This window comes from Triturus cristatus, chromosome 7 (genome assembly GCF_964204655.1).
Source record: "Triturus cristatus chromosome 7, aTriCri1.1, whole genome shotgun sequence".
Classification (NCBI taxonomy): domain Eukaryota; kingdom Metazoa; phylum Chordata; class Amphibia; order Caudata; family Salamandridae; genus Triturus; species Triturus cristatus.
The window spans coordinates 1156710044-1156732152 of record NC_140590.1 but is presented as its reverse complement, the minus strand read 5'-3'; positions in this window follow the sequence as shown (position 1 = coordinate 1156732152).

Sequence of the window (22109 nt, the reverse complement as noted above, 5' to 3'; positions counted from 1 at the left end):
GTGGTGGTATGACTGGCTCTGATCTAGCTGGAGTAACCTCCAGGGCATTACCCTGAGTTGGTGAACTTTGGGTTAGGACACTAATAGGCAGCCTCCTGGTTGGTTCGTGAGTCAGATCCTGGATGTTACTGACTCTTGAAGGAAGGTGTGGACCCCAGACAATTCCTGTGGAATACTGGATCTTGCAGTCGGGCATTCAGTTATTCCTTCCATGGCAGGGACAGGGGTGCTTAAAGTGTCCTCGAGACTGAAATCGGGTTCGGCTGAGATTGCCTGGAGCTGGTTGTCGGTATGTTGGTCCAGGGAGGTTAACTTCCTGTTTCTTCCCTTCTTTTTTTGTCTACAGCGGTTTTTTGCTGGCAAGGTATTTTTTTCGGGTGCTCCCGCTTTAGTATTTACCAAGGGCCCACTGCCCCCCGATGGTTGATCGAGGTTTAGTAATGTTGTCTCCATGAGTTTGGGTACTGATTTTATTTTTCCTTCCGTGGGTGACCGACTACTCGTGAAGATCTGAGGTTTTACATTTGGTTTCAGGGAGGAAGTAGGCCACCTAGTATTGATGGTAGCGTGAATAATTTATCAACTATTGGGGCGCAGGTGCATTCTTGCTGCGACGTTTGGGCTTTGAAGGCCGCTTCTTGCCCACGCTTTATTTGACCATTCAGTTTGGCTAGCTTCCTATCAATCCCTGAGGTGTAATCTGCCAGGGTTTGAAAAACTGTAAGCTGAAGTTTCAGTTTGTGTGATTGGTATTGAAGCGTCGTTGCGTGGTTAGTATTGTTGCCCAGATTGAATCTTTGTTTGTGTGTCCTGCATCGCTTCTCTCAGACCCTGCGGTATTTGGGGGGGCTTTGGGATTATGGTTGTACAAGGCGAAAAGTTCCTCCCATTCTTGGCAGACTAAAAAAGACATGTCGCCAATTGATGTATGGGAATCTTCATAAGATAATGGTCGACAACCCCCTGCAATGAATTATCAGAGAATACGCTTAGGGCCGTCGGGCCACTTCATCTTCTAATTGTGTGATTGGCAGCTGTAAAGGGTAGCTATTTTTCGGTTGAGATGTTTTGTCCCTTGCTTTTTGATGATCTGCCCACAGCGCTACTTCCGGGGTGAGGGCGTGGTGGAGCTTTGCGTCTAGTCCAATGTCTGGACGCCCTTGTTGTGACGATTTTAAGGTTTCTGCAACAAGATGGCTCTCCACTTCCAGGGAGGGAACTTGATGGAGCTTGAGGTCTAATCCAATATTTGATCCACCTTGTTGGAGCGATTTTAAGATGCCTGTCCCAAGGTGGCTCTCTGTTGCAGCCTTGGAAAGTTGCAGAGTCTGTGAAGAGTTTTGAGCATTTTGTGAACTGACCAATGGGAAATCTTGCAGCTCCTTGGCTCGCTCGCTGCCGTCGTGCCTTTTATGGGCGGCGTGGCTGCCGCTACGAAGTTCTGCGCCTTTACCTGACCCGTTGTTATCTTCAACTTTTAGCATTACTGCTAGGTTTTGTTGAGTAGTAGTCAAATCTGCGCTGGTATTACCGCTGATTTTGCCGCAGAGTTTTTCCTTTGAGTGGATTTGAGGGTCAGTTAGTTTTGTTGTGGGCCGCAAAGTTAGATTGAATCTCCCTGGTTGGAGTGGGGTTTGCAGCCCTTTTACAGTTCTGCTTTTGGAAAATATTGCTGTTCCCGGGTCTTTTAGGAAGGAAAATGATGTGTATATTTTGGCCTGTAGGGTGCATGGATTTCTCTTTTGGGATGTCTCCCCGATATTTATGAGCTCTTGGCTTTCAAAGCCTGGCTTTGAGAAAGCTACATTTCCAGTTGCTGTTACTATTACTGTGTTTTTATCCTCCAGGCTTTGTGTGTTGCTGTAAATTGTGTCTTTGAGGGGAGCTCTGTCACTATAATTTGTGCCTTTGAGGGGAGCACTGTCGGGGGAATGAGGGATCTTATTGACCGCCGCTATGTCGCTCATTTTGTTGATCTTTTCACGTTTTGTTAGGCGACTATCAGGGTCAGGTGCAAGGGGGCCGTTGTCCCTGCTTTTGATCTCATTTTTCCTTTTTGTTGGTTTTAGATGAGGCCTCAATCTTACTGGGGTCTTTCTCACTCTTTCCGACCTTTTTGTTGAATTTATTTATGTTTTCTTGAAATTGGTTTAGTTTATTTTTTTGTGCCGAATGCAGGATTACTTGTTGTATTTGTTGTACTTGTTGTACTCTCAACCTTACTGTAAGAGTGTAGTCCTACAAGGTGAGGAAGGGTGAGGAAAGACAAGCTATTTGGCGTAACAGTAGGCTCTAGGAAAACTGACGACTGCTGCCCGTGTTGAAGAAAGCTGTTGTTGGCAAATACTAGCAAGTACTAGCAGAAGTGGGCAGATATTAATGGACGCGGTCAGCTGTGAAGTGGAAAACTACAAACTGCGAATTGCAAAATGCAAATTGGAAAACTGTGAGCAGTGGCTCACTGAGCTGGGCTGACAGAAGAGCCGCAAGCCGTGCCAGGACCTAGCAGGGCCCCCTCAGCAGGGTCACCGAGCAAACACTTGGCAGCCTCCCTAATGAAGGACTGCGCTCATATTGCGCACACAAATACGCTCACCGGCGTCTCGGGACAGGCTGGCTGGTGGCGACTCGTGGTACTCTGTCCTGCCTTGTCTCCTGTCTTGCCTCGAGTGGTCTTCTTGCAGGCGTCTAGCTGTTGACAGGAGAAACTCGGGGAAAATTAGGCCGGCTTGAGCACCAGAGAGGGAGGGCAGGGGCAAAGGCTTGAACACGCTGGACGCAGCCGATAAGCCCCCGATTGGACGGCGTCCAGCCAGAGCCAAAGTCGGCAGGGAGCCAGAAACCCGACCACTGCACTTGGCCGCCCGATGCTGGAAGCTGGATGCTAGATGCGGCTCGCTCCCCTGGCTAGACGGCGCTTAGTTGGACCCCCCAGTAGGGAAACCAAAGCCAAAGTCGGCGGAGAACCGGAGCCTTGAGCTGAACTGCAGCAGCTCGATGTCCTCGCAGCCGACGATTGAAACGAAAACATAGCAACTGGACTCCAGGTAGCAATCTGTGGTGGTGAATGTCTGAACAGGATTCTTGTCATATTTTTTTTTTTGTGTTATAATTTTTTATTAGCATTTCATAAATACGGTACCATAAATATATGAAAACATTGCATATCTTAAAATACGTTAAAGTAGAGAAAAAAAATAATGAATATAATTGTAAATATAAAAACAAATGTATCAAAATCCATAGAATATCAGAAAAAAGAAGGAAATTAAGTGCAAAACATATTATATCAAATAAAAGAAATACAAACATCATTAAATATTAAATAGTGGATATAAAATATTAAAGCATTAAACCATTAATTTGACAACAAATCAATAAAAGCTGAAAATGATAGAATGTCAAACTAGTAAAACATAAGTTACTTATTTCATTAAAAGAATTCATTTGGAATATTATAAGGGAATGCATTATAAAGAATACAGAATCACACCAGTAGTATGGATAAATATAATAGTAAAAGGTTGACTAATTGAAGACAATGCAGCATAGTCATAAGTCAGTGAACTAACAGTACCCAAATATCAATACAATATAATGAACAAAATAATCTAAGAAGTAAGGTTAGCAACAGATATATCTTTTAGCTGCAGGAAAGGATCCCATACCTGTAAAAACAATTCAGTTTGATCTTGAATGTTATAAATGACTCTCTCATGTGAGGCAACTTGGATCATTGATGTAAGCTAAGACTCTTGTGATGGCGGAGATGAGGATGTCCATTGTCTTAGTATACAAATTTTAGCAGTAGCTAATGCAGTGTGAACTAGACGACATTGCGGTTTGGAAAGGGTAGGGGAATCCTGTAAATCATGCAGTAAAATTGTTGCTGGCGAGAGTGGTAAATGTAAGGGGACGGTGTTACGCAGAAATCGACCTATATATAACCAGTAAAGTTTCACCATGGGACATTTACATATGATATGCACAATGTCACAACCAGAGGCGTTACATCTCCAACAATTAGTATGCGGTAATATGCCTGCTTTATGTAATTTTACAGGAGACCAGTGCCAGTCATGAATTATTTTAAATATACAAAATTTTAAGCGAGCCTCTCGGGCGCCTTTAACTAAGTTTTCCAGTAAGGTTGTCCATTGTTTATTTTCATAGGAAAGTCCTAGGCGTGATTGCCATCTGGAACGAAGGTCATGAGATAAAGGATGAGAAAATAATTGCGTTGTGAGTGTTTTGTACAGACCAGAGATAACCCCTTTGTGCCTCCCCCAAGTATGAAGATAAAATGTTATTGGTGAAATTTGCAGTGTCCAGGGTTTCGAGCCTAAAGACTTAAGAAGAGAGTTATATAGCTGTATAGGTATCCTTTTGTGATAGGGGAAGTTTAAACTCCTCAACTAATTATGAAAAAGATTTGAGGTCTCTGTTATGAAGAATCTGATCTATATAGTCAGGATACCCGCCGATTTCCATGTAGGCCAGAAGAGAGTTTTCCCTTAAATACGTATTCCAGAGTTATTCCATATTGGGTCCTTTACATGCAGACATGGATTAAAGCCTAAAATACGGTGTGACCTTTGCCAAATTTTACGCATTGCAGATAACATAGGATTACGGGGATCAAGACGGCTGGTACCTGACCCATATAAGGCAGAAAGACCTGATTCAGAGGATAAGAGAAATCTTTCAGTATGTACCCATTGTAGCGTGTTAGAGTTATCGTGAAACATGTATGTAAGTTGGGATAATTGTAATGCAATTGAATAGTGTTCAATCGAGGGGAGACTCAGACCACCATTGGAATGATGGGCAATAAGTTTATTGATGGCTAAACGGGGTTTGATGGGGCCCCATATAAAGGATTTAATCTTCGAATCTATGAGACGTAGTGTGGATAACGGAATATGGAGAGGAAGCATTCCTAGTATGTAAAGAAAACGTGGAAGAGTGACCATTTTCACAGCTTGTACTCTACCCCACAAAGATAAAACAAAGATTTTCCACTTATCGAAATCGCGTTGCTGTTGGGTAAGTAAGGACTTTATATTATCCAGAACCATGGCTTCTGTTCCCTTATTCACAAGAATACCTAAATATTTTAAACGAGAAGACTGCCAATGGAAGGGGTAACCTTGTATCACATGTTTTGAGGTGCCATCAGATATAGGAAGTGCTTCACACTTATCCCAGTTAATTTTATACCCAGAAAAAGAAGAAAAATTCTCTATGATTTGAAGTAGTGATGGTAATGATCTTGATAAGTCAGTAATGGTAAGTAGAATGTCATCTGCATAGAGATAAAGTTTAGATTCTCCCAATGGAAGAGGAATACCAACAATCGAGGGTGATTGTCGTATTGCAGCTGCCAAAGGTTCAATAGCCAATAAGAACAAAAGAGGCGACAAGGGGCAACCCTGGCGAGTTCCTCTACGGATTGGGAATGGATCAGAAACAAAACCTCCACAGTTAACTGATGCAGTGGGTTGTTGATATAGCAATTGTACCTTATTTATAAACTGGTTTCCCAATCCAAATTGTTTTAATATTTTGAATAGGTATGTCCATTCTACTCGATCGAATGCCTTTTCGGCATCGAGAGATAATGCTATGGCATCGTCTTGAAGAACTTTAGCAGCGTGAAGGGTGTGAGTTAAAGAACACAAATGATTTCGAGAGGAGCGTCCAGGTATAAATCCCACTTGGGTATGATGAATTAAGGAGGGAATAACTCTACGAAGGCGAGAGGCAAGAATACTGGCTAGGATTTTTATGTCACAATTGAGAAGTGATATAGGATGATAACTGCTACAGAGTAATGGATCTTTCCCCGGTTTAGATAGGACGGCAATTATAGCTTTAGTAGAGAGATTTCCTAGGGAAGATGTGTGTTCAGCCTCTTGGAATGCAGCATGTAAACAATCCACTACATTGTCACCTGACCAATGATAAAATTTTGCAGGTAATCCATCCTCCCCCGGGGCTTTATGATATGGGAGTTAGGCTATAGCTTGCGATATTTCCTCTTTACTGATTTCTGCATTTAAAAGTGCTTTGTCCTCTGCAGAAAGGAGAGGTAAATCAATTTCTGCGAGAAAGGATGTCAATTTATCTTGGTCTATTTGGGTGCCTGGAGTATAAAGGGATTTATAGTAAGAAGCGAATTCATTAACTATATCCTGAGGGCGAGTCAGCATATTACCTGTAAGTGATTTTAAGGCTGGGATGGCCATAGCAACGTCTCCTTGTCGCAATTGTGCTGCTAAGAGTCTCCCCGCCTTTTCTCCCTGTTCATAATGCCTCCATTTCATTTTTTGTAGGGCATATTCTGCCTTGGAAGTAAAGAGATTGTTCAGTGCCTTACGGGCTTGTTCTAATGATTTACGATTTTGTAAATTGGGTTTTTTGTTATATAAACGGGTGAATTGCTCAATGTCTTGTTCTAATTCTTTCTGTCGAGTAGCATTTTTTCTATTGGACTGAGCTGCATCCCGCATAAGTTGCCCCCGGATGGTAGCTTTAGCAGCAGCCCACATAGTCCTGCCAGAAGTCACAGAACTTTGATTTAAGGAAAGATAATTGTGAAGATGATCCTGTAATTTTGTTTTACCCTTAGGAGTTTTGTGACGTTGAATATTCATCCTCCAAGGTTTGCGACCTGGTCTTGCCATCCCTGTTTGTAACTGTAATAAGACTGGAGAGTAATCAGATATTGATGCTTCCAAAATATGGGATTCCTGAACTGATTGGACTATACCTTGGGGGATTAAAAAGTAGTCCAACCGAGACAGAGTTCCATGAGTGGGGGACGTGAAGGTATATTCAGTGTTATCTGGGTGTGCAAGACGCCAGTGATCAACAAGGCCGTTATCATCAATTATGTCATTCATGAGGGCCCTGTCTGCAGCATTATGTTTATCAAAAGGGCCTGTCCTGTCGAGAATCGGATCTCTCACCAAATTCCAATCACCCCCTATAAGGTATTGTGAAGCATCAATCTCTGACAACAAACAATTCAGATGTAGGAGAAAGGATTTTTTGGAACCTGTCGGGGCATAGACTGATCCCACACAGATATGAGTATCACCAATACGCAGTTTAGCAAAGACATAACAACCGTCTGGATCTACCCATGTTTTGGATACCATAACTGGAAGGGTTTTTCGAATGAGAATTGCCACACCACATTTTCGAGTAGGACCTGAGTCTGAGGAACTGTCGCTATGAATACTGCTGTGGAAAACCTTTCCAACCCAGTCTCTACACAATTTTTTTGATTCAAATTCGTCAAGATGTGTCTCTTGAAGAAGAGCCACATCTACATTTTTGGATTGGAGATATGAGAAAACTTTTTTCCTCTTAATATAATGCGTCAAACCATGAACATTCCATGATATTACACACAAGGCATGGGAAACAACCATATTTGCAGGAGTATTGAAAGTTTTGTTTAACTTTTGTAGACAGAATAAAATGAGCTATGGAGGAAAGGTTTTCCAGTAACAAGTATAAAAATTGTTCTAAAATCTGCTTGTCAATAAGAAGAAAAAATGTATTGTGTAGAAAGAATAGGAAATACGTTCAAGTTACAATAAACTGGTGTACAGAGTACTACAGGATCAAAAACTTTAACCGCGGGTCTGGGTTCACAAGAACACCTCTCCAGGCAAGGCCCCCATCAGGAGTACTAAGCAGAAAGCAGGACCGATTATTATTGAAAATATTAGGATCTATAGAGCCCAATTATGCTTGATGGTGATCTGTGAAGGGAAGTACCAAGCATTATAAAGCATGTACCTGGGCGTGTCTGGGAAATAAAATGAAGAGATCTAGAAAATATTCTAAAGGGACATACGTGTCAATAATATAAACAAGAATATTTCATTCTAGATATATCATAAAGGATGAAATAAATAATAGATTGTATTCATAACTATAAATATTATTTAGCAGGCATAGTTGTAAAAAGGATTACCAGTAAAATAAATACAATTCAAATGACAGACTAGTAAATGAATAAATATGAGAAAAGAAACAGTAAAGAGAGTATTATCCAATAAATACCAGCATTAATAAATAATAAAATGGCCAATGTAATAAACATTCATCCCAAGCGGAACAATTAATATATGCATATAATAATTATTAAAATATACAAATTCAAACCTTAAAGTATATAGAAGAAAAAGATAAACATCTTATGTTGAACATTGGCAACAATAATAAGGGAATAGAGAGAGAAATAGTGTAGATAATGTCCATCTGCTGAATATAAAGATAGGATATTTCTGTGAAATATGAACATGGGAGTCATGAACTAGAATAGTTATTAATTATTAAAAAAAAGAAAATACGCTACTAAGAACCATATTCCATCTTAAAATTAGTAATAGGTATGTAGAAAAGGAGATTATAAACAGATTTATCATTAGAATAAATACAAATATATCTATTGGAGATAGCACATAAAAGTCCTATGAGGTACAATAATAAGTAATATATATAAAATACATTTTTATAAAAATTTGGAAACAGCTTAAATAAGTTTCAAATCGAAGGCATACACAAATAGATATTGGAAACCATTAACAAGAATGAGTAAATAAATACAGAAAGAGTGCGGAAAATACTCATCTGATCTGGAATGTTGAGGATGCTTGTCTCCCTGTATAGCATAAACCTGAGAGATTTAAGCTAAATCTTGTAATTAGCAAGAGAAGAGATATGGACTACTCTCCATCTGAGGTGGACTTTAAAGGAGAGCGAGATTTGTCTCTGTGATGATCTTGAGTAAAGTTAGATACTGTCTGCAAAGCTGAGTTTTTATCTTCTTGGATGCGGTTCAATCTCTCAAGCTCTCTATCACGTTGACGAGCTTCACCTGTGATACGACGTCTACCATCTGGAAGGTGATGAGTAGATTGAGAACTTTGAGAAGTCTGAGGCGTAGACGTATGTTGAATATCCATATCTTGCAGCATCATGTCATCCAAGAGGCGCTGTAGCTCATCTGGATTGTAGGAGTCTCTTGATTCTCCATTCTTAGTAAAACGAAAACGGGCTGGATCAAACAAGCCGTATTTGATGTCCATTTTTCGCAGCAAAGGCCTCACGGATAAAAATGCTTTTCGTCGTTCATTAGTTTCTCGGGAAAAATCAGCAGCCATACGAATTTCATGACCCTCATAACTATAAGAATTCTGTGTACGTGCCGCAGTCAGTAGTTGTCAAACCTGATCATGCCGCAAAAAGCAAGCAATGAAGGGTCTTGGGCGGGAATTTAGATCCTTACGCGAAGGGCCAAGAAGATGCGCACGTAGAATTTCAAGCATGGGTTCAAATCGAATACCAACCAATTTTGGAATCATTTCACACAAAAAGGCTCCAGTATTCTGACCTTCAATTTTCTCTGGAAAGCCAAAAAAACGGATGTTATCTCTCCGGCTGCGATCTTCCAAATCCACCAGCTTGCTACGGAGAAATAATAATTCTTGATCTCTGCTTTGTAATGTGTCGAATTTATTTTCAACAGCAGTCAAGCGTTGATCCAAGCCTTCTGTTTTAGTATGAAATTGCACAATATCTGCTCTTATTGATTTGGTTTCCAATGCAAGGGAAGAAATGTTAATGTCCATTTCTGTTAGGCGGCTACTAATGGTTGAAATTTCCTGAAAGAGACAGTCCATAGTGTCACCTGATATTACCTTGGAAGTAGTGGGAGGTTGAGCAGGTGGTGAAGAAGCAGAGCTCTTCGCAGACATATTACTTGATAGTTTTAATGCGTCAGCAAAAGGTAACTGCTTAGTAGGCTTGTTTCTGTTCTTGTTATTAGACATTACCGCAGACACTTGAAGCAGTAAAGAAGAAGAATGAATCAAGCTTGCCAATAAGAATGAAGTGAATTTTAGTTATGTAACTTGTTTTTACATAACATGAAACATATAGATATTTGTTGGGTTTTGTTTATTTAAAAGAAAAAAAAAAACAGTATATTGGCTCAGGCAGCTGATGTTGTGAGGTAACACAAACAAATTGAGAGGCGGCAATTATGCATTGATGAAGCAAGTTGTGCCAAAAGGTTTAAAATTACAAAGACATTTGTTTTGCTCTTTTTTCCTAGTCAAAGGCAGTTTACACAGAAATTCCAGCAGTCTGTATATTGTTGAAAGGAAGACGAAAGGCTTTCATTTACCTCCAGAGACAAGCTGACAGAAATTAGAGCAAGTTTAGCTAAAAAAACAGCCTCAGAGACAAAAAGGTGACACATGAACCAGCAATTATTTAGAAATAAAATGTTGCAGTCCAGAAGTGCTGAGCGCAGACACAACTCTGAGGTGATTCAATGTGTGGTAAAAGTGTCATTTATCAAGAGCAGTGCGTGTGGAAACTCCCAGCTTAACTCTGAAAATAACTTCATTACCAAGGATTTTCATGTATAAACTGCCACCAGCAGTTGTTGACTGAAATAATGATAGAGCTGTGAGGGTCAGAGTGGGGAGAGCGCCTACCTCATGAATCTTCACACTGTCAATGCCACAAGCTAGTCAGATAAGCAGGCGCGATGACAACGCAAGGCCCAGGGCTTCAAAGGCTTCACAAGGCCCGGCCTGCACACTTTCTCTCAGAAATTCCACAGCTTGAAAAGGGGTCAAGAAGAGGTCATTGGGCTACGGAAGCATATCCCAGGCATGGCTTTGATTTCAGCTTGCTCAGGAACTCTTCAGTGACAGTGCTGGAGATGCTGTAAATAATGCTGTCTCCATATGGGTGCCGGCCCGGAGCAGAGCTCTTCAATTAGGCGGCCATCTTCCTACGTGGCCAGACCACGTCCCTCTTGTCATATTTTTGAGGTTCGTCCCCAGCTTTATCCCGGCTCTCACTGCTTCCTTTAACCTGTAAAACAAATCTACTTCAACGCAGGGTAGATTGGCCCACCTCTGGGCTTCTAGAGGCGCTAAAGGGAGAGCTCTAAGCAGACACAGCAGATAGAACCAGCCCTGCCCCGGCGAGGACAGATTTGTAATGCAAAACAGCGATTTCATGAAGTGAGATAACAATGGTGACAAGCATTTGCAATGCAATAGGACTCGGATTTACACGAGGCCTTTTGCATTGCATACGGGAGTGCAGGCAGATGGGGGGATGGAGGCATTGGGGTGAAAAGGCGTGGACAGTGGGAGTGCGGACGGAGGGTGCGAGAAGGCACAGACAACAGGAGTGCGGGGGAAGGGGAAGAAGGCGCAGGAGTGCAGGCAAGAGGAGGGTGAGAAGACACAGAAAAAAATAGTGTTCTAAATAACACGTAGCATACAGTGTAACACTCGAAGTAAAGGGGCCAATAGCCATGGGAGGGTACAAATGATGACATGGCCATAATAAGGCGGGACTAACAAGCCTCATAATCAATCAGGAGACAGAATTTACGAAGGACAAAGACAGAAGTCAATGAAAAATATGGGCGGAGAGTGAGGGCAGCTTGTCTCCCATACTCTACTACTGCATGCCTAACAGAGCGAGCAGCGCATGCGCGCTACCGCTAAAGCTCGACCTAAAAATTATAAATACACCAAACAGGCGCAGCTGCCCAAGGAGGCAGGTGCGGTGGTAGGGGGAGAGCTTGTATCTGAGGAGTCACACATGGCCTCTATCCTACAAGCTATGCAGGACCTCAGCAACATTATGGAAAGAAAAATGGGTGAGCTGAAAGTGGACATCTCCCCAATTCTGCAAGATTATGGAGGTGGAAGGTCAAGTGTCTGAAACTGAAGGCACGGTGAAGTCGCACCACGCCCCATCATCACTGCATCTTCAGCGATGCAGACCGTGAAGTGGTGCTCTGTGTTGCACGCTAGCTAAGGGCCCTCACCTTTGAATCCTGCCAAGTGATGATTTTCCTGGACTATACTTTATAGATTCAGCAGCAAAGGCGATCGTTCCAGGAAGTTAAGCAAAAAATGAGAGCCATGAACATCCAATATATGCTCTTATTTCCCACTCGATTAAAGATCAGTTTTCATGAGAAGACCCTGTCCTTTGACACACGAGAGTCCGCCTGGGACTGGGTAGAAGAACGACCCAATCTGATTGGCTGAGGCTTTCCCACCGCAAGGTGGGGAGGGGCTGGAAGGGAAAGTGGAAGGGGTGTCGGGGGGGGGGGGCCTGGAGATGGGAACACAGCCTCAAGACACATCACCTCGAAGAAGAGATCAGAGAGCCCGCTCACTGGATGTGGAAAGACCCTTAGCGGGTCAGGTGGCCCTGGCAGTGGCACTAGACCATCTGCCCGCAATTGATACCGTAAACCCACTTATGAACAATCAGGAGCCTCCAGCATGAAGCTTATTTACGTGACTCGTAAAGGATCAGTCTAGCTGCTAAAATGATGCGAGGTGGCAGCCAGCACTGCCTGGGGGGTTCACACCCTGATATTTCTTTAATTTATGATTTGCTGTTTTTTTGGTTTGCTATGGGTGTGGTTTAAGTTTGGTGTGGGAGGGGAGTTGCACAGAAGGGGGGGTGTACATCTCAGGCTAGCCCAGTTAGATACTGTGCCCAAGTTGCATCATGACAGGTACTCCCAGTTATCGAAGTATGGGGTGGGTGTTAGGGTTTCTTTGTTTCGATTTGTTTCTGGCACAAATAATATCCCTTGACATGGTCCTTCACACAATGCACAAATGCAGAGAACTGATACAGAGGATGTTGTCGACACTTCCTCCACCTAATGCCTGACACAGCGCAACCCAGTTCCGTGGGTAAGCTTACTGTTCCCTCGTGGAACATCAATGGCCTACTAGACCCAATTAAAAGGGGGGAGCTGATCAGGGCAGCGCATAAGACCAACCTGACACACTCATGTTGCAAGATAAACATCTGATGAGTAACCACTGTCCCTTCCTAGCGCGATGAGAATTCTTGAAGTCATACCATTGGGATTTCATAGGGGATCAAGAGGCGCAGCCATTTTATTCTGAAAGCATGTCCAGCTGATGGTAACCCAGGCATGGCATGATCAACTAGGGAGATAAGGATGGATGGAATAACATGTCCCCCTAAATGTGAGAACATGTGATTATTAGTTTACAGAACAACCCGGAAGTGACAAAGTGACAAGCCGACGGAGCTGAGGAGAGCTGATGGAGCTGACAGAACTGAGGGAGCGGGAGCGGTGTGGAAAGCGGCGAGCGGTGGTCCGTGCTTGCCACCAGCTAGTGTTCACTGCCCCTCTGGGATTATCAGAACACCGCCAGTCATGCTACGGGGGCGATGAGATTTCGCTCGACACCGCTCTGACCCGCCCCTGCTCAGTTTTGCTTTACCCTAATCGGCAAGATGCTGAGGCGCGGTCAGAGGTTAGAGCAACAGCACTCCCGCCCTCGCAGAAGTGCCCGGCGTTAGGCTGGTGTAGCTTGCGAGCCAGTGTGGCCGCCCACAGTCTGCCCACCCTGTTCACCCAGCCCACGTACACAGGTTCTTGCCTGGCATTAGCACCTGCTGTCCAACTCTTCAACATCCCCTTGCTCAACTGAAGTACTGGGTATTTTAGACCCAGCGGTGCAGGGGCACACACCCTATGACTTCTGGGTTCACCCTGTTCCAGACCTACAGAAACACAGAGTCTTCTGGGTGAAGTCAAAGATCGTTTATTGGCTGCAGACCAATTACAGGTATCCTAGAAGTACAACAGCGTGTATGTTCTCAGGAGACTGCTGCAAATCATAGAAACGGACTTCATCTTAAATACGCTTTTCCCTGCCTCAAGCATACATTCCTAGGTTTTATGATACGGTAATAAACAAGTGTACATTACAAAGAAAAGGCAGAGTCATGATGACCATCCCACATTCCAGTTCGGCCAGCCCACAATGATTTACACAGTAAGGTTCAGATCCCACATTTGATATCAATAGGCCCCAATAAAACACGGGCAGCTCCTGTTTTGGGAAACAAGTCATAAAGCAGGAACAGTCAGGTGTGAAAGAGATTAGCCGGAGGCTCGTGTAGAATGAAAAGGGTTTTATGATGGGTCAAACCCTGATGCTAATCACAGGTGGACGGAGGAAGGGGAGCTCGTGAGACCAGTTTGACCTGGGGCAGCAGAGCCAGCTGCCCAGGTCACAGAGAAGTCACGGGAAAGCACATGTACTGTGAGGCCCGTATTTGCTCCATTATAGCCTATGTGAGGGCAATGACAAGATGGCCACCGCTTCCAAAATGGAACCCGCGTAGTGAAGCAGAATAACGTGTACACAGTGCATTCATAGCTAGAACGATATATAAAGCACTCGTACATGCCGCATTAATCATTTGCGGTTTGCTAATACCAGATAAACAGAAGTAGGTCCCTGTCCCCTACGCGGAAACAGAGATTAAAGTACGACAGACCCTCCTTTTGCCCTTACATAGGCAATCACTATACTCATCTTAATCCGAGTCCAGGTCGATGTTCACGAAGTCATGGAGATGTTGCTGTAGCATCATCCTATTACTTAGCTCGTCCCTCGATACAGGTTTCCTTACACATAAGGTAGCACAGAGGCCACATATCGCAGGAGCACACTGTATTCACAGACAGAACAGGAAAAGAATGGCTAAGATCATTCCAATGACCATCAGAACTTTCCAACCCCAGGCAGATATCAATTCCCAGAACCACCCCACCAGTGACCAATCTCCTTTATCCACGTGTATGGATTCAGATATTTTATGGAGTTTGGAGATGGCTTGATAGACTGTTGGAGCGTTATCTGGTATGAAAATGCAGCAACTAGATTGGATAACCTTACATACCCCACCGCGGTCTGCAAGAATAACGTCTAGAACCATGCGGTTCTGCAAAGTCATAAGGCGATCCGCTTGGAGCTCAGCTGTCAGATTACCAAGGGCACCAGCCGTTACATTTACAGTGGATTCAACCACACGTGTCAGTTGTCTCAGGTTCCTACTATTCACCATAGGTCCCCAAAACGGCAGGAAGCCCAAAAAGAAGTCTACCGCTTCTTGACCGGCAGTATCCTCCTTACTAATCACACCTCTCACAACTCTGGTCTTGTGATAATCAGAGGCAGCAGTAAATGTAGGCGGTAGCAGATTTGCTATATAACACGTGCCCGAGAAATCAGGGGGCAACCATGTATATGCTCGGTCATTGCAGATGAAATATGTGCCCTTGGCAGCTAAAAACGCAGGGGAGAACTGTGACGGGAAAGTGTACGTTTCAGTACAGTCACTTCTTCCCAGTTGAGCTCTAGGATTCTGACCATTACCCTGTAAGCAGAACCGACCTATGTGGGGTACGACCCAGATTGGGGATGAGATTTTTCGCTGTCTTTCACCCAGACTAATACTATACCCCGTCGCGTTCCATCCTACATAAGGTCTCAATTCTTCTTTGGGAATGGATGAGTATGCATCAATATCCCTACTCATATCGGCAACTCCTTTCATCAAAGCCTTATTATTGGTGATAGGTCTGATGGAACGCGGTTGGCGAGGGGAGTACGTATCTAGAGCATAGAGAAACATGGTCTGGAATGCCCATGACGATCCATTGTAACTAAATGGCAGCACCAAATAGGGGATACCCTTGTTAATGGTATGTGGCATTAACCCACACACCCAGCAATTGGTTGTGTTCATTACTAGTTGGTGCTGGTGCAAAAGCTGGATAAACGAGTTATTTACGAACTCGGATCGTCTGGTCTGTTCGTGCTCAGGCAGAGGGTGAAAAGAGTGAGAGGAGGCAGTAGAAAGAGGTATAGGCTGTACAGTGGGCGCAATGGTCTTTTGAGAGGAGAAAAACACAAATCCTACGATGAACATTATTATACTACACAGCGTAAATAGGCACAGAAATACAAAACATTTACTTTTTACAATTCTACACATCCTTGCTTTAGAGTTTATGTCCTCAACGGGTCTCTCCATCTTAAAAAACTCCATCCTCTAAACGGGCCGCTCGCGGCGGATGAGTTTCTTCTGCTAAGGAGTACGCCTGTCAGTCCAGGGAAACGCCCTAGACCAACCAGAACCGTTGACCTAACGTCTTCGGCCTGTACCCCAAAGTCTTGGCACCGCGACCCTGCGGCTGAACCCGGATGGTGGTTCGAAAAACAAAAATCAAGAAAGTCCTTCAGATGGGAGAGCCAAAAATGTCAAAAAGGGAATAGGAAAGAAATCTTTATTTGTCCATGAGCCTTGGTCTCAAATTATAGCGGAGACGGCCAGGTGCTGTTTGGTCTTGGAACAAAAGTTCAGGCTCAGTGGTGTCCAGTCGATTTGATGGTGGCACAGCTTCTTGCAGAATATTGTCACTCTCTTGGTCTGAAACTGTGCCTCTTATGCGTGCGTCACTGAATGGTACAAAACGAGGTACAATGTCTGCCTCAGAGTCGGCGATACCCTCCTGGACCCACCGGTCATATGGCAAAGGCAAGGGGACTACTTTGCAGTGGGTGCCATGGATCCAGTGCTTCTTCCCTTTTACTCGCACCGCTGATCTCGTTGATAAAAGCACAAGGTGAGGGCCGATCCAGCGAGGCTCGTCGTTGCTCTTGCGCTGGAAATTTCGGACCAGGACCCACGAGCCAGGGTTGATAGGGTGTCAAGGAGGTTCAGAAGCTTGGGGAAGAGTATCATGTACCTGTTGGTGCAAAACACGCAGTTTAACAGTCAAATCATACAGGTAATCGAGTAGTACTGGATGCTCAATCTCACTAAATTTCGTAGGCCTCGGTACACCCCATACGTTGGCCGGGCGGCCAAAAACCACTTCGTAAGGACTAAGTCCCACTCGTGAGTGTATGGTCATTCTGGTGGACAGGAGTGCTAAAGGCAGAGCATCAGGCCATTTGAGACCGGTGCTCGCCTGAATTTTGGCCAGCTTGAGCTTTAAGGCTCCATTGTAGCGCTCTACTAGTCCAGCTGATTGGGGTGATTTGCAGCGTGGAACTTTTGCTTTATGCCTAAACCTTCACATACATTCTTCATCACTTTACCCACGAACTCACTTCCATTATCACACCACACCATTCTTGGCATTCCAAACCTAGGGAAAAATTCTTTCACAAGGGCTTTGGCTGTGGATAGGGCAGTGTTATCTTTCAGAGGATAGGCCTCTATCCATTTTGAGAAAGCACAAACAACCACCAGTACATATTTCAGATTGTTGCATCTTTCCATGTGAATAAAGTCCAGCTGCAAAACTTCAAATGGACATGATGGGGGTGCAAAGTGACCAGCTGGAGTTGGGGTTCCCTTACCAGGGTTGTATTTCAAGCATACCATGCAATTCTTGACCACATTCTCTGCACACTTGGGAATTCCAGCATTCTGCCATACTGGAGCCAACAACTTACAAATTCCTTTCGTACTGATATGTGCCATTCCATGTGCCATAGTAACCACTGGGAGCACATATGCGTCAGGTAACAACCATCGCCTATGTTCTGTCAGATCAATCCAACAACCATTCTCATCCAACTTACCCATACTTTCTCTCCACTTGCTTAGCTCTTTCTCTGTGGCCTCAGCTTGAAGCGACTTCACACTCTCTATTGTGTTCTCACACATTCCAACATTATCTACCCATCTTGCGGGGCCTGCAACATACATTCTAGTCTTCACATTCTGTGCTGTTTCTTTCGCGGTCTCATCAGCAAACGCATTCCCACGTCCAACATCATCTGTAACTTTCCTGTGCGCACTGCATTTCATGATCGCAACTTGCAACGGTAGGGTCAGTGACTCAAGGAGATCATTCACCAACTTGCCATTCTGAATTTTAGCTCCATGCGACGTCAGAAACCCACGCTCTTTCCACAGTCGCCCAAAATTATGAGCCACGCCAAAGGCGTACTGGCTATCTGTGTAAATATTCACTCTGATTCCTTCAGACAACACGCACGCTCTTGTGAGGGCGATTAATTCTGCTGCTTGGGCCGAATTATGTGGCACTCGTGCAGTTTCCACGACCGTGTGTAAAGTCGTGATAGCATATGCAGCAGTCGTGTCACCATTAGGGAGCTTGAAACACGAACCATCCACCCATAAAGTACCATCACACTCAGTCAGGGGAGTATCTTTTAGATCTACTCTCCCTTTCGTCTCTTCCTCTGTTCCAAACAGACAGTCATGTTGCTCAATCTCATCTGAGTCTGCTGGAATTGGCAATAACGTAGCTGGATTCAGCGTATTGCATCTCTTTATGTGTATATGATTTGCTAACAGTGTAAGCTCATAGCCCGATAATCGCGCACTAGTCAAGTGTTGTGTCTTGGTCCTATTTAATAATGTGTCTACAGCATGTGGAACCATAACGATCAATGTGTTGTCCATTACCAAACCAGCAGATTGTCGGATAGACATCGCTGCAGCAGCTGTCGCTCTCAGACAGCTTGGCAATGCCCTCGCTACAGGGTCCAAGGTTGATGAAAAATATGCGCATGGGCGCGGTCTGTCGCCAAAGGGCTGTGTTAACACTGACAACGCGCATCCATCTTTCTCGTGAACATACAACGTAAAAGGTTTGCTGTAGTCAGGAGTACCCAACACAGGAACTGAGCACAATGCATTGCGCAATTCCACAAAACTTTTCTGGCACTCTTCAGACCATGGGATAGGATTCGGTGTGTCTTTGCATGTTAAGGCTAACAAAGGTTTTGCCAACAAGGAAAAATTAGGAATCCAATGCCTACAGTATGAGGTAATGCCCAAGAAAGCACGTACTTCTCTCTGTGTTCTTGGCACACTCAACTGTGCAATGGCTTGAATTCTTTCTGGGGTCAGTTTCCTTCCCTCCTTCGACAAGAGATGACCTAAGTAGGTCACTTCTTGTCGACAATATTGCAGCTTAGAGAGAGACACTTTGTGATGGAAAGCAGATAAATGGCGCAACATTGACAATGTGGCTTCTTTACAGATCTTTTCAGTATCCGCGGCGATCAGTAAATCGTCCACGTACTGAATCAGAATAGCGCCACTAGGTAAAACAAGTGCATCAAGCTTCGCTTTTAAAGCCTGACTGTATATGGATGGACTCTCACAGTAGCCCTGGGGAGCGCGTTTGAAGCGGAAGCTTCGGCCTCCCAGACTAAAGCCAAAAATATCTCTGCTCTCCTTTGCAATTGGGATGCTAAAGAAAGCATTCTTTAAATCGATCACTGAAAACCATGCAGCAGAGGCTGGAATCATCGTTAACAAGGCAGTTATATCAGGGACAACCGGAAACTGTGGCACCACAATCTTATTAACCTCTCTAAGATCAATCACAAATCTGTAAACAGGTGGCTGTGAAGGGTCCGTTCGTTTTAAGACAGGTAAAATCGGACTATTACAAACGTTGCCTCTTGTCTCTTCAATCACACCCTTATTAATCAAGTCGCTGACAATGTCTAACAATGCTTTCTGGCCTTCATTAGAGATCTTGTACTGGGGAATACGTGGCAGTCTGACATTAGCCTTTAAACTCACCACGTATGGCGGTATCTCCACGAGGCCCACATCATTGGGACCAGTAGCCCAAAGGGCATCCGGAAGGGATGACAATTCAGGTGGCATTGTATTTTTAGACAAGTACATTGGGGAAATCACTTTCTTGCCTAATGTAAGTTGTACTCCTGAAGGAGAACAATACAGTGTAGCGTGCAATCTTTTCAACAAATCTAATCCTAGCAAATTCTCACCACAACCTGTCGTCAGAATCAGGGGTGCTTTCAGCTCGCAAGGCCCAATAGAAAGTGACATGGGACTAGAAATCGGGTTCCTAACCGGGGCGCCAGAAAAACCTACTGAAACATTTATATCGCCAGACAAAGGTGCGCCAGGGAGTTTTGAATGCATGATTGAACTCTTTGCAGCACCAGTGTCTAGCAGAAAGGGCTCCGTTACATTTGCTGTAGTTACCTTAACATACGGTCCACTCTGATCCACTGGCACTGAAACAACTCCCTCTCTCTGTCTACGGCTGTCCTAGTAATCATTACTTTCTGCATCACCGTCCTCTGCATAATAATCATTATTATAATACTGAGCCGTATTACTAGTCGCATTGGCTTGCTGATCAAAGCTATTAATGGCGCTTTGGGGCGGAAGAGGACGCGCGTTCTGGGGAACACTTCCACGCCCTCTGCCTCTAGGAGCTTGCTGACCACCCCTACCTCTTGCGCCATACGTATTACCGTTCCGCTGCATTAATTTAGGGCAACTATATTTAAAATGACCTTCCTCTTTGCAGTATGAACATTGGTTGGGACCTACAGGGACACGTGGTGAATAATACCCATTCATTTGCTGATTGTTCTGAAATTGTTGGGGTTGGTGATAAACACCTTGGGGTTGCCTATAATTATTCTGACCTCCACGTGGCGGATAGGCCTGCTGCAAAAGGACCTTTGTCTTTAGTTCCTTCGTTTTCTTTTCTGTTCTATCTTTTTCATCTTTATCTCTGTTTTCATAATACTGTGCAGTGGCCAGTATTTGCGCTGAAGAGGAAACAGCCCAAGAACTTTCTGAATCTTTTAACTTTTTACACAGGTCAGGAAGTAGATTCTGCACAAACTTATCCACAAATAACCGTTGGCCACCCTCAGTACTCATATCTTGCCCACTGTGGTCAACAAACGTTTCTTCAAACCTAGTAAAGAAGTCTGACACTGTCTCATCTTTCTTCTGCTTGCATGCAGATAACTTGTCCCAATTTACACGCATCGCGGGCATTACTGTCTTCATATACGTGATGATTCTACCGGGCAGTTCTGCTACTAAAGGCTCAGGTTTCGCACCACCAGTTTGTCTAGCATCAGCAGCGATGATATTAGCCCATGTGTCTCCTAGTTCTGCAGCATGATCCGTATTACGTATGGATCCCCACAAAGGCTGTGGAACCACATTCCCAAACAGCATATCTACATCAGCCAGATTCATTACACAAGATTCTGCAGTCTGTGACAACTCCTTATAATAACCAGTAGGGTTTTTACGGGGATCAGGCAATGACTGCTTGAGTGCTAACACCTCAGATCTTTTCCATGGAACATGTACCCAAATACGCTGGAAATGTGCTACGACAGGTGGATTAGCATTTGCATCAGCGGGTCTCCAAACTGGGGGAACCTCACGCATCGGATATTGGCGTGCTTTTACCCTCTTTCCCACAGAGACATCAGGTTCAAACAACGACTGTTGACAATCATCATTCCTGAAGGACAATACAACCGCAACTGCTTTATCTACCTCGCGATCCACAATTATACCAGTTCCGAAGTCAAACCTCACTCTACACAACTCCTGCGGGCTCGGGTCTTTACCACTATCCTCCAATTCTTCACAGAGAATTTCGCACATTTTCTCAAACACATATCTCTGTTTTGGGGCATCCCACTGATGGAAAACGTTGACAACTGATTCCACATCATACAGTGAAGGGAAAACAATCCATCTACGCGCCATACTATCTATTACCTTTTTCTCATCAGGGTTAGGCAATTGACTACGCAGTTGCTTACGCTGTAAACCAGGAGTCGCACCAGATGACTCAAAGAGAGGCGACATTAATGTAGTAACCACATTAGCTAAGCGCTGTCGCGCTGAAGGAGAAGCTGAGGCGAAAACAGGGGGAAAAACAGAGGGAAGAAAAGAGGATGCAGAAACAGGTACTGGAGTGGTGGAAGGAAGAGTGTCAGGGGAGGCAGCTGCTGAATTAGGCAAAGTCGCAGGAAGCGCGGGGGCAGTCGGGAACACAACTGGCGGCCCTTGAGAGGGCTGCGCTATATGGACAAGAGCCGGCTGCGCAGCAGCTGGCGGTAGCGGCAAGGCTTGCAGTATATTAACTGGAGGTGGCATATTCACAAGCTGGGGAGGTGCCGTGGCATTTTGAGCATACGGGGGTGGTGAACTCAACAAATGCGACATCAGGGGATCTTTCTCCTTTTCTTCTAACTCATTCTGCTTAGAGTGTGGTAAGGCTGGGTAACATTTGTCGATCCCTAACTTACGCTGCCTGTGCAATTGCTCATTCATCTGCTCCTCCTCATTATCTTTAAATTGTACAGCTGCTTGCATTACTGTCATACCTCTCTCCCTTTTATTCTTTTTCG